Source organism: Rhinolophus sinicus, chromosome 18 (assembly GCF_057876585.1).
Source record: "Rhinolophus sinicus isolate RSI-liver-muscle chromosome 18, RSI-T2T, whole genome shotgun sequence".
Classification (NCBI taxonomy): Eukaryota; Metazoa; Chordata; class Mammalia; order Chiroptera; family Rhinolophidae; genus Rhinolophus; species Rhinolophus sinicus.
The window spans coordinates 3,317,992-3,331,522 of NC_142518.1; the positions used below are offsets into that span (position 1 = coordinate 3,317,992).

Below are 13,531 nucleotides of genomic sequence, written 5' to 3' on the forward strand. Positions count from 1 at the left end.
GCCCCCTCTGTATTTCGACTCCCCTTTCTAGGGCTATGGAAACTACTCTGAAAGCACCTCACATAACCAGTTCCCACGAGGCCTTCCTCCTGGAGTAAACCAGATCGCCATTTAAAGGGAGATAATTTACTAGGACTTAGTGCCCGATAATTGAAAAGCAGGAGCAACCCAAGACACATCCCGACACTACTCAGAATTCTCCGTCTTCCTCCGTGGGTGGGACCCCATCCACCTTAGCTCATGGGGCCGTTCCTTGTGTTTTCACCCTCTGCTGCCCAATAACCTTCATCGTAATCAGCAGGGAGGGTCTCCAGACCAGAATATAAAAGATATGAGAGCGCTTGAAATGTTCGCGCGTGTGTGTGGACCTTTCCGAAGACGGCACGTGGTTCGCCTGGCAATACAGCCGAGCCCACCCTGTGTGTATAGGAAGTCAATCCCGTGACGGTGCAGACAGTACCGGAGGAAAGTGTCGATCATGCCAGGGTGATGTGGGCACTGGATTCTGGGCCTCCAGGCCCTCTCCTTTCCCAGTGGCTCAGAGAAGAACCCTTCTGTGAGCATCATGTTACCCGTGCCCCAGTCACTCGTGACATGCTTGCTCCTTGATTCAGCCCCTAACGAGCTCATGACTGAGCCTTGCTCTTCACATTCCATCTTGGACAATGACTCAAGGCTTGTTAACCCCGGAATGACCGCATGGGACTCCAGAATTTTCCACCGGCAGCCTCTACCTTTGGGGTTCTTCTCCTATGGAAGCCACAGTGACAAGGCATACCCAGTTATCCCCGTCAGAGCTCCTGTGTGACGCCTGCACTGGTCAGTGTCATTGTCATGGAAACCTCTGCAAGGTGTCACCCTGAGTGGTTTCCTTCCGCACCTGCACAGATTCCGAAACCTTAGTGAGGGCGTGCTTTTCATGACCTCCAAGCTCAGCGGGCTACGTCCTTCTGTCAGGTGGCATCTTTTCACTGCCCTACTCTGAAGTTTTCCGCAGAGGAGCAGCTGTGTACTACGAGCCACGCACCGTGACCTTGCCATCCTCTCTGATCACTGACCTTGCCTGCAACCTCCGGGCCTGTCTGCCTGCAGCAGGGGAAACTGCTGCTCCAAGAGGCCGCGTGCTTTCTGAGGTCACCCAGGAACCAAGGGCCAGAGCTGGGACCGAATTCACGTCCGCCGGGCTGCACAGGCCTCCTTCCCCTTATGGAGGCGTATTATTCTGCGAGAGTAGTTTTTGCCACGGGGCACTGACTCGATGCAACTTGCTGTTCTGCCCCCCACCTCACCAAGAGAGGAAGACTCAGCGAGACAGCTCAGAGAAGGTGAGTCTGATTCTTCCTCTCTGGGGCCACGAGGTGCCTGAGCCCTCTTGAGAAAGCTGGAGAGGCCCAGTATCACACGAGAGGGGACTGTGCCAGTCTAAGCTGCCCTCCAGAATCATTCCAACTTGCAGCCATTTGGACTTTTGCTCAGCAAGGCTTGCTGCAAGGAGGACGGTCTCTAGAGGACCACCGCCCACGTCTCAGGAAGCTAGAGGAGGTGGAATAGAGCAGGTTGGCTGCCAAGAACCTGTGAAGGTACCTTGCAGGGGAGGGTCCGTCTGCCTCAAGCATCTCCGACCATCGCGGCGAGAGGAGAGAGAATGCCTGCCCCTTGGCGTCGTCTTTCCCTCCAGGCTTCATGCACCAGGGAGGAGGTGGGGGCGGTGTGTGGAAACCACAAGAGCAGCTAGGGTGGGGTAGGCGAGAAATGAGGAAGCCGGAAACTGCCCATTGCAGGTACTCCCTTCCAGGACCACGAAAACCTTGCCTCAGCTGGGGTGACCCGCCCCCGGCATTAAACCTGCAGAGTTTTAGTATTGTACTGGGCAATTCACTTTGAGCTTTCTATCAGGCAGTAACCACAGGCGTCCTGGACAGGCTGGAATTTTGTCCACTGGCTGGTGTAAAACATCTCTGCCGTGCACACGTTTTATAAATATCCCGGGAGACCAGACATGGCCTTTTGATGATGTCCCATTCATGCACATTCAAATTCTGCTATCTTTTCAGGCCTCAGTGCACTGTCATCCTAGGCTAACATTAGGAACGGGAAATACATTAAAACTCGTGATGTTTTACGTGTTAATTATTTGAATACCTACCCAGAGCCAGAGGCGCACAAAACTATCACACAGGAGCCAATGTTTTATTTATAGAAGTGCGTTAATGGAAATAAGGATGCAGAGTTAGGCTTTTCCCTTTTTTTTTCCCCCTACACAAAGCCAAATGAATGACGTGAGGGAAAATATTAAATAGAAATGCTGGAAGTTATTTTTCCTGGGTTCTGATTCCCCCCCCACCCCCCCACCCCCAGACATGGGAGCAGACGCCGTGCTCATTTCATGAGCGTTGGCACAAGGCTGCCTGCTTTCCACCCAGGAAGCTGACTGGTGGCCTTGCGCACTGCATCACCCTGGGTGTTGACAAAGAATGAATTCCTCGGGGCTCTCTGTACTGTGTGTGTAGGCGGAACGCGTTTCTGTGCATCAGGCTACCTACCTCCAGAGCCTTCAAAACCTGTGCCTGGCTCTTAGCAGCCTAACCAACGTGTGTGCTGTGTGCAGCTGCAGTATTTACAGAAACGCAGGTCCCCGCGTGTCCGGCCATCCCCTCCCCGCATTGTCCGGGAACATACGCCCTGTGCCCCTGCTGTGCACACTGAAATGGAAGCTGCAGATCACACAGGAAATGCTCCTAGGAACTTGCATGTTGCCCCCCCCCCGCCCCCTCCCCTCGCAGGTCAATCAAGATTGCAACAAAGTATTCAGAACAGATCCACCTGTCTCCTACCACGTGACAACTCTGTCCAGGAAGTGCACCTTCCGTCTGATTTATATCTCAAGCAGTGTCCTACGACGTGACAACTCCGTCCAGGAAGTCCGGCTTCCCTATGATTTATGTCTGAAACACGTGCCACCGGTGTGAGGGAAGAGCAGGTGGAGAAACACATGCGCTTCAATAACTTTTTTATGATAGATTCACCCATTACCCCGTCATGACCTTACAGTCAGTGACGGTCCATATAACTCCTTGGGCTGCCAGGTGACTGTTCACACCTAGGAGGTTTGGGCTGGGGTGCTGTCCAGTGTGGTTATTTGAAAAGCTGTGTGACATCCTTGGAAGGAGTTACAGTGTCTGAGTCCCCATTTGATCAGCCCTTTCTGAAAGCTACCTAAGAACTGGTGAGTTGGATGATTTATTATTATTATTATTATTATTATTATTATTTTTTTTTTTTTTGCTTCTCTGCTGATAAGATATTGACATAATTGACAGGCAGTGGTTACTGGCAATAGTCACTCCAGTGGTTTTGCTTCAAAGGAAGGTTACGGGCTTCTATTTGTTTCCCTTCTGTGGAATAAAGAGAATGCATGCTAAGAGTTAATTAAATAAAAGAGCTAAGTCTCAGCGGTGGGACCTGGAGATTTAAACTATCTCCCCTGAGGGCAAGGAAAGTTTGTACATTCTTGTCTGTAGTGTTACATTTTTTAAAAAATGTATAAAACCACCTGCAACAATTGATTTAACATGTTTTCACTTTGGTGACAAAAATGTAATTGCCAAATATTAGTCTGGTTCCCTCCCTCCCTCCCTCCCTCCCTCTCTCCTTCCTTCCTTCTTTCTCTTCTCTTTCTTTCCTTCTTTCCTTCCTTCCTCCCTCCCTCCTTCCATCTCTCCCTCCCTCCCTCCCTTTTATTTCTGGATTAAAGTGGTTTTGGAAAACACAGGCTTGGTAAAAAGAATAGTGGAGAGCTGAGACCCAAGACACAGAAGAGGAAATAAAGAGTTGCGTTTTCCTTGTGCTGTAGCTTCTAAGTTGGATACAATGAATATAAGTAAGATGTGTTCGCCATGAAATGGATTCTATGAAAGATTTGCTGTTCTTCCAAGCTTACTGTTTGTTGCTTTTCTAAAACGTAAACTCCAGAAGGAATTCATAGCCCTTCTACTCTCTTTTAAAGCTTTTTTAATTTTTTTTTTTTTTTTTTTTGGTTTTTAATATACATTTTCAAAATCCATCACCTTGCGTTGGTGTCCTGAAAAACGGAAATAGAACAAAGTATGCTGCCTAATTAAGAGGCACGTGCTCCTGGACCGCTGCATTGATTCTCACGATAGTGCAGCCCAATGCATCGTTTCTTCACAGGCTGCGTTGGTTTTGTTGCAGATGACTCTTTATTATTCCAGTGTTTGGGGCTGTATTTGGCTCTGTAGACCGTCTTTATAAAGCAGCGGGGTTAGGCGAGGAATGGGTCCTGTACGTGGTTCAGAAATTGACCACTCTATTCTGAAATTTTACGTCCATTACAGAAGACAAGCGTATGGGACAACCTAACCTTTGCAAAGCATGCCCTAGCAAATCTACGTGTTATGAACCAACCAAATGTATGATGCCCCTCCCACCGCAAAAAAAACCCCACAAAAAACAAAAACAAAAACAACAAAAACAAAAACATGCTAAGAAATGCTTGTAGTCGTTTCAGGTGGATTTTCCTCATTAGCATGTGTGAATGGTGCTAATCAAATCAGATGTCCAGTTCTTGCTTATTTTTCTTCTCACCCGGGTGTCAGCATCTTTCGCGTATACGTCGATTTTTGTCTTACGTCTAAACTTACATATTGAATTAGTGGGGTAATAGAAAAGAATTGTCATTGATGGGGACATCGCTGAAAATGGTGCAATGATTGTATTGAAAGATGATTTTGTTTCCTGGTCGTGTACAAGACGTATTGTTTGTCTCGCTACACGCGTGATAATACCTGACACTTTATCCCTGTGAATTCCTATCTACAGTAACATTGAGATTCACCACCTGAGAAATTGCCCGATATTCATTCATAATGAGATTATGGCATCACAATTGATGGTAATCAAGTTCCAGAAATGTAACAGCTTTTAGTGCGTGGATTGGACGGGGAGGGGGAGATATGAAGCCTCCTATTTTGCATTAAAAACCCAAACAGTTTGCATCAGGCATCCTTTAAAAGGCTGAACGAGACAAGCATGAAAAGTTTGTGGGGAAAACCCATAAGACGTGTTCTGCGGACCTGCCTCCATCTCCACTCTCTTGATGGCATCTTGTCTTATTATTAAAAACCCTGCCTTGTTTGGGAATTAACCCTGTAAACCTCAGTCGCGGAGTCGAGGACCCCTTAGCGGTGCATCCATGTACTCAGAAAGTTCGCTGTGGTGAGACAGACGTCCAGTCTCACCTCCAACTTGCCCACGAAGGGAAGCAAACCCTCAGTGTCAATAAATACTGCAAGTGCCAATGTCAATAGTAAGTGAATACCTGGGAGGGGGAGGAGGAAGTGTATGCAGACACTCAGCAGCAGGGGAATTCAGCAGAGCCCCTGGGACATTCAGCTCTGCTAGGGAGCGAGGCAGTGAGATGGGGGCCCAGATGCTTCCAGGACTGGGGGTGCCTTGTCCAGGGTACACCAGGGGGCTGGGGGCATCTTCCTTGGCCGTTGCTCTTCCCCAGTGGTGCCCAGCTGGAAAACGCATTGCTGTGGTGGCGACGGACGTGTGTGTGGATTGTAGGCTGTTTAGAATCTCTGCACGCGATGCCGCTCTCGTCCCCTTCCCAAATAGCCACAGCCAGAAATGTCTCCAGATGTTGTCAGACGTCCCCTCTCAGCTCCAGTCAACAGCCAGTGACCTGGAATGAGGGCGTAAAGTGCCTAACGCAGAGCTGTGGTTTGCAGCAGGGCTTCTCAGCCTACATACGGCCGACACTTGAGGGTGGGACCGTTCTTGGGGGGGCTGTGCTGTGCTCTGTAGGATGGTTAGAACCCATCTCCCTGCTAACACACCCCCACCTCCAGTCCAAAATTGTCTCCAGACACTGCCACATGTTTGCTGGGGGGTAAAAGCACCCCCAGTTTAAAATGGGAGAGAAGTCCCACCTGGGAACATGGAGGAGGCGTGAAGGGGTGTGTCCTATTCTCTGCTGGTTCCAGGTTTCCAGGCAGCTCTTTACTTTTGCTGCAGAGCGTCCCAGCTTTTCTGACCTGGGCCATGAGACAAGGGCTTCCTAGGTCCTCATCTGCCACCTGAGTCATGTGCGAGGAAACGGGGGTTCTCTACAGTCAAGTGACTTGGCTGAGATTCTCTTCAGCGTAGATGGGCTTTCCCAGCGCGTGACATCTTTTGTTTTTTTTCGTTTTTTAAGTTTATTGGGGTGACAATGGTTAGTAAAATTACATAGGTTTCAGGTGTACAATTCTGTATTACATCAGCTATAAATCCCATTGTGTGCTCACCACCCAGAGTCAGTTCTCCTTCCATCACCATATACCTGATCCCCCTTACCCTCATCTCCCACCTCCCTGCCCCCGCACCTGACACCTTGATAACTTCTTTCTGAGTCCTGCCTTCCAAGTGACAGACCGACAGCCCTTTGTCAAAAACTGAAAAGGAAAAAGGATTGGAAACTAGGATGGATTTTTTTTTTGGGGGGGGGGGGGCTGGGGAGGCAACTTATTGGCAGTAACTCTGGTTCTGAACCAGAGAATATAAACAGACATAAGGTTGAGTCCTCTTGTTCATCCCATAGGACGTGAGTATTCATTTTGTTTCACAGCAAAACCATTGTCGTGGGACTGCAAATTGCTGTCGAAAAGTGTGCTCACACTGTTATGTAGTACATGATATATATGTGTGTGTGTATATTTATATATATCTATATGTATCTATGTATCTATATGTGTATATATGTATAGATATATATAGATGTGTATATCTGTATATATATATCAGGAATAGCAAAGCAATGTATACACGTTTTAAGAAAGGAAAATTGTATTAAAATTGTAATAGTATATACTGATAACAAAAGATGAATACAAGTCACATTTGATTCTGCAATTATAAGAGGTGCTCAAAGTGGTTCCCTTCAGCATCTAGTCACTTCTGATTATGATGAACTACTGCCTGAGCCACGGTGAGCAAAGTGTTCACTTGTATACATTTTTTGGCACCTCCAGTACATATGAAAGAAGGTAAAGACAAACAAATATATATGTGTATATATATATATATATATATATATATATATATATATATATATATATTTAGATGTAGATATAAATATAGATGTATATTTATATTTTGTTTTTATTGAGATACAACTGACGTATAATATTGTATAATTTTAAGGTTATTGTATACGTTTAATGATTTGATGTATTGGGAATGATCACCACGGTAACTGAACATTCATCACCTCACATAGTTACACATTATTTTTACTTTTTTTTGGTTTGAATGGGTGAACAGTGTGTGTAACAGAATGAATGCCGGGGCGCAGAAAACTGCAGGGTCCGTCATGACTGAAGGAGGCCAAACTCGGAAGTGGCCCTTGAATACTTGTGATCCATTTATTTTGATCTTTAAAAAAGCCATTCCCTTCTAAAATCCCCCCAAAACATTCTGCCTGCAGACGTCTGTGTTTTGGGGACTGGACAGCTGGAGTTGTGATTGAAAGCAGAAAAGTGTTCATGTATGTGAGCCATGTGACATCGGGTGTGGGATGGCAGATGTGCTATGTGTTCGTCCCCACCCCACCCCAGTTACCCTGTCACGGGGTCCTCTCATGTGCCCTCCGAGGCCAGTTCCACCCCTTACCGCCTCATCACAGTGTCTGCACGCTCCAAGCTTTGCGATAATGTGAGAACAGTCAGAAGCCTGCATTGAGCTAGAAAACTTGGGCAGAACCGGTGTCTGTTCGTCCCTTGGCCAGTGATAAGCTGTCTGACCAGTTCTTCCCAGCTCTTGAAACTATGTTGTGAAGAACCACTTATTCAAATAGACTGGGGGCCTTGATGGCCCAGCCTGGGAATTCTGTAGCTTGGGGACAGTAAACTGAAAGGCAGGTCTTGACTTTTTATTTTTATTTTAGTAGTGTCAGGTGTACAAAACAATGTAATAGACATTTATACCCCTCAAAAAGTGAGGGGTATAAATCTGCCCCTCTGACGTCTTAATATAGCTGTTATTTTTCCATTGGCGCTATTCTATACATCCTGTTGACTTTTTTTTTTTTTTTTTATTAAATCCTGTTGACTTTTGAAAGACAGGTAGGTGATTCCATTTAAAAAACAACAACAACAACAACAGCAGCAACAAAAATCCAAAGTCCCTTCTTGGTTAAGAAGAAAGGAAATTTGTTGTTTGATGAGCACATATGCCTCTGGGTCATGATTTTTCAGACTGAGCACGATTGCTATTTGGGGCTCGAGAGTTCTTTCCTGTGTGATGCGTCTTGTACGTTGCAGGATGTTTAGCTGTATCCTCCGACCCAGTCCAGGAGATGCCAATAGCACCCGCCTGACTGTGGCAACAGAAATGATTCCAGACATTGCGAAATGTTTCCTGGGGGGTGGGGGAGCAGCAAAGTAACCCCTGGGGGACAACCCCTGGTCCTGAAAAGCATTTGAAAATGAGTAAGTTACAGCTTTGACTTAGAGCAGGATTCTGCAGCCCAGGACAGCTGATGTGTGGGGCCAGGTCATTCTCATGTCATTGCTCTGGGCGTTGTTGGCTAGCTAGTAGCATCCCTGGCCTCTACCCACTGGATTCCAGCAGCCCCGCCCACAAGTTGTGATCAATAAAAACGTCCCCAGACATTACGAGAGGACGTCTGGAAGGCAAAGTCACCCCAAGTTGACAACCACTGGTCTAGTCTGGTGCTGTAACATGTTGAGTCCCATTTTACAGGTGGTAAAACTGAGTCCGTTTTCTTTAGAGGGTGTCGCCATCCAGACCTTTTCTGCCCCTGCCATATCATCACCCATCAGATGGGTGACTCATGCAAAGTGGCCTTCGTGGGTCGTATCCAGTGATTGACATATCAGGAGGTAGACTCACCGCTGTCATCAACATCAGTGGATTCCAGGAACTTGTAATTGCAAATGAGTCCAAGATATGAATTCATTAACTGAGGAGGTTACAGGCTCAGGTGCCTGAAGCTGCGTCGTGACTCAGCCAGGTTTCAGGTTGGAAGGGACGGAAACTCAGGGCCACCTTGCTCAGACCCAGCAAGGAGGTTTCCAGTGGCATGCATGAGTTCACAGGTTCAGAGGAGAAGCCACAGGACCTGGGGCCGGTTGCCTTGAAAACGAGCCTGGAATTCTTTGCGAGTCTGATTGACAGGACCCGTCGCTACTGTCTCTGGCTACTGACTGTATTTGGAACCCCCTGTGTTTGGAACTAGTTGGTTTCGCATTCGGGTGACATCCTACAGCAGTTTCACTTTTTTCTGTATATGTGGCAGTGGGTGGTCTTGTACTCATGCATCACTGCCTAGCCTATCCCCCCAAACTGAGTGGCTGGGAGCAACACGCATTGGTTTTTCTCCCAGTGTCTGTGGGTCAGGAGTCTGGGCACCGCTGACCTGGGGCCCCACCTCAGGGACGTACAAGGCTCCATCCGAGTGCTGCCCGGGGTTGTGTCGCCATCTGGAACCTGGGGTCATCATCCAGGCTCCTTCAAGATGGTGTCCGACCTTCATTCCTGTGATTGTAGGACTGGGGCCCTCAGCTCCGCTGGACAACCCCTCCCTGTAGGCATTTCCCACCCCGGCTGTGTGTTTCATCAATGCCAGCAGGAAAGCATCTCTTGTGCATGGGGTCCATTGTTTTTAAGCATCTCTTGTGCATGGAGTCCATTTTCCTCACCTGCTTAGGCCAGGCCCACCCACGGACGTGTCCCTTTTGAAGAGCATCAAGTCAGCTGATTAGGGGTATTAGTCACATGTGCGACATATCTTTACTTCTCCATATCTTATTGGTTAGAAGCATGTCTCAGCACCCCTCCCACACACACACATACACTCAAGAGGAAAGGAATCTCACAGAGGTTTGGGTACCACGGCCTGGGAGGCAGGGAGTGTATCTTAGAACCCTGCCTTCTGTCCTTATGCAGGATGGTCATTGGAACCCAGGCTGAGGTCCCAGGGCCAGGCGGGTGGGTTCAAATCCTCACCAGCTGTGACCCACAATCCTGCTTCCACTCACAGTAGGGTTCGTGGCCTTTGTGACCAAATCTCCATCACTGGAGGTCATGTCATACTAGTGATATCAGAAAGCTTGACAGTGTTTTTTTTTTTTCTTTTGTATAAAGGAAACGTCAGCTTTGATCTCGTTTTTTGTGTTCATTATTTTTATTGGGGTGAAATTCCCGTAACCTACAAGTCGCCATTGTAAAAGCGTACAATTCAGACACATTTAGTACATTCCACCACATTGGTCAACCACTACCTATTTCTAGAAGATTTTCATCACCCCCCTAAAAGTAAAGAAAAACAGACACCCTGCCCTTTGTCAGCTACCGCCTCCCCCCACCAATTTCCCCTCTTCAAGCCCCTGGCGTCCACTGACTACTTCCTGTCTCTGTGGAAGTTTATTGTGGACATTTCATAGAGATGGAATCACACACTATGTGGCCTTTTGTTTCTGGCATCTTCCACTCACCTCAGGTTTTCAAGGTCCATCCACGATGTTCCATATGTCACTTCTTCTCTCCTTTTCATAGCTGCATAATATTCCATTGTATGGATCGACCACGTCATGTCCGTCCGTTTGTCTGTTGATGGACATCAGGGTTGTTTGACCTTTTTGGCGACTGGGAATATCGCTTTTCTGCAGATGGGTATCTGTGTGAGGGTCTGCTTTCCGTTCTGTTGGGTGTGTACCCAGGAGTGGAATGGCCGGGTCACTTGCTCATTCTGCATTTCACTTCTGAGGCCCTCCCACCCCGCTTACCACCACAGGTTTTCCTCTTTCTTCTCGCTTGAGGTCCTCGGCTCGCTTGAGGTCGTTGCCTCCACTTTGACAGAGTAGCCCTGAGAAGCACTGTTCCAATACCTCCTGTCAGGACCTGCAGTTAGGTGGTGTCATGTAACCTGGCAGGGTGTCAGCGTACGCCTCAGCGTGTGTGACTTGTGTTTCTGTCTGCCCTGCAGCCTGTTGGGAAAAGCCACAGCCGGGGCGGCTCTGACTCAGGGATTACACAAGGGAAGGGGAGACCCAGAAACGAGGTCATGTGTATTCAGGGTCACAGGTCCAAGGTAACAAAATGGCCTGGGGACCTCAGGCCAGCCCAGGGGTCCAGGTGAGCCATCCCACCCGTCCCGGTGCAGCTACAGCTCCTCAGGCTTAAGACACGTCGCTCTGGCTCTTTCCTGACACTTGAAAATCCATAGGGACAATTTCTGGTCCGGACGCTGGTTGGCATTCCCAGAGGGTGGCTATTCCAGGAATCATGGAGTCAGTGAGCTGAACCTGCTTCTTCGCTTGGGCATGGACCCCAGGATCCACCAGCGTCTGCTGGGACCCACCCCCTGCCTGTCCGTTCTCCAGGGTGGGTCACCCACCTTTCCTTTACCACCTGGCCTTTCTCTTCCGTCTACCCCAGCTCAGCCCCCGATACATGACCCCTGCTTTGGTCGAGGGACAGAACTGGAGGTTGTGAGGTCCACGGGGTGCAGCCGACGGCCTGCCACCTCATGGCACTCGGATTCCAACTATATCAGGAGCCGTCGTTATCTTGGGGGTGACCGGAGTCATTTGCAGCTCTCTTCCAACTCCCATTTTCTCACTGTCAACAAGTACAATTGCATCCCGCGGACGAGTTTTGAGAGTAGGGATTTTATTAGACATAATAGTAGACGTGGTTTGTCAATCTATGGTTGAATGGCTACTTTATAAATTCTTTTCATCCAAAAGAGTGCTCCTGGCTACTGCCCAGCCATTAACGAGTGAAACATGCCATCGTCAAGGGGCCTATGTGGAATATATACCTTCCCTAAGTACCCGGGGTACCAATAAAATGTACACACATTTTAAGGAAGGGAGACTGTATTAAAATTGTAATACTCAATATATACCGATAACAAAAGATGAATACAAGTCACGTGTGACTTCTGCAGTTACAAGAGGTGCTCAAAGTGGTTCCCATCAGCGTCCAAACACTTCTGATGACGGCGAACTCCTGCTTGAGCCACGTTGACCAAAGTGATAACATCTCTTAAAATGTGCATACATTTTGTCGGTACCCCTGGTGTGTGTTTGATTAGATCCATGTTCAAGAGATCCATAAGGTAGCACTTGGTGGCATTTAAAGAACTACAGAAATTCCATACATACGCAGCTACCTTCGAACATAGCTGCCAGTAATGTCGCCCAATGGAAACTCCATCCCTGTGACTGCTTCAATCAAATCATGCATTTTATGTGTGCACCTTTTAAACTGAGTGAACCTTGCGCCTAAAATTATACTTTGAAAAAAAACTTATTTTTTTCTTGGCTCAGTGACCTAAATCAAAGAGACCAGTGTCTTTTCGACCTGTGATAAGTACTTAGGCAGGGCATTCTTAACAGCCCTTTGATAGTTTCCTACCAACGTAACATGTAACAGTTGATTATTTACCAATTTGCTGGGAGTGATGCCAACAGTTAGTTACTCTATTCGCAGAGTTACTTGTTTGCTTTTGAATAAGACTTGCAGGATTTCCTTGTTTACCTGTAGCGATTTATTACACCAGTGCTGACCTGAGAGAATCTTGCCCACTGCACGTGATTAATTACATTCTGACCTTCGTAGATGTCGTTGTCTCCTCCAGGAAACTAGAAGATTTCCTGCAAAGATAGATATTGTTTCCTCTTCCGGGGATATTACATGAACAAAGATTCTTGAATGGGATTTCTCTAAATACAATAGAAAACTCCAAGCTGATATGCCATTGCTCCATTCATGCAAACGTGTTTACAAATAGGGCTGACTGCCCATTCCCCGTGTATAATATGGAAAACATTGAATTTAAATAAATTAGATTGGTAAGATCTAACAGCTACCTTGGGCAACCTTTCTCTAATAAAAATATGCTTTGATTGATAAACTTCCACCATGACGTGACGAATTCTATTTCCTAGGCCCCGATACATTTAATGCACATGTTTTTTTTCATGTTACGTTTGAATTTAGGATATGGATTTTTTTACCTGATTGCACTGTTTTATATATAGATATAGTTACATAGATAGCCAAACATTGTATACACATTTCAAGAAAGGAAAATTGCATTAAAATTGTGATACTCAATATATACTGATAACAAAAGCTGAATAAATACAAGTCACGTGTGACTTCTGCAGTGACAAGAGGTGCTCAGAGTGGTTCCCATCAGCGTCCAGACACTTCTGATGACGGCGAACTCCTGCTTGAGCCACGTTGACCAAAGTGTCCACTTGTACACATTTTTTTGGCCAAAAAAAATGTATACACATGACTTGTATTCATCTTTTGTTATTGGTATATATTGAATATTACAATTTTAGTACAGTTTTCTCTTTTCTTAAAATGTATATACATTTTTTGGCACCTTCCACACACACACACACACACACACACACACACACACACACATATGTAATCGTAATAAAATAAGTCAAGCAATTATAGATGTTTTTCTTACTTTACTAAA

At 46.7% G+C, this 13,531-nt stretch overlaps 1 protein-coding gene across 5 annotated transcripts in view; it reads left to right on the forward strand.

Annotated features, from left to right (window-relative positions):
- The window catches only part of STS (steroid sulfatase), a 142,509-nt gene that overhangs the window by 8,919 nt on the left and 120,059 nt on the right, over positions 1-13,531 (forward strand). Inside the window, exon 1 of one of the 5 annotated variants that reach the window (XM_019713344.3) lies at positions 1,008-1,325. The exons of the other annotated variants lie outside the window; for them this stretch is intronic. The gene's annotated coding sequence lies outside the window, so the exon portion shown is untranslated. Of the gene's footprint in view, positions 1-1,007; positions 1,326-13,531 lie in introns of those variants that run through there. 5 annotated transcript variants of the gene reach the window in all.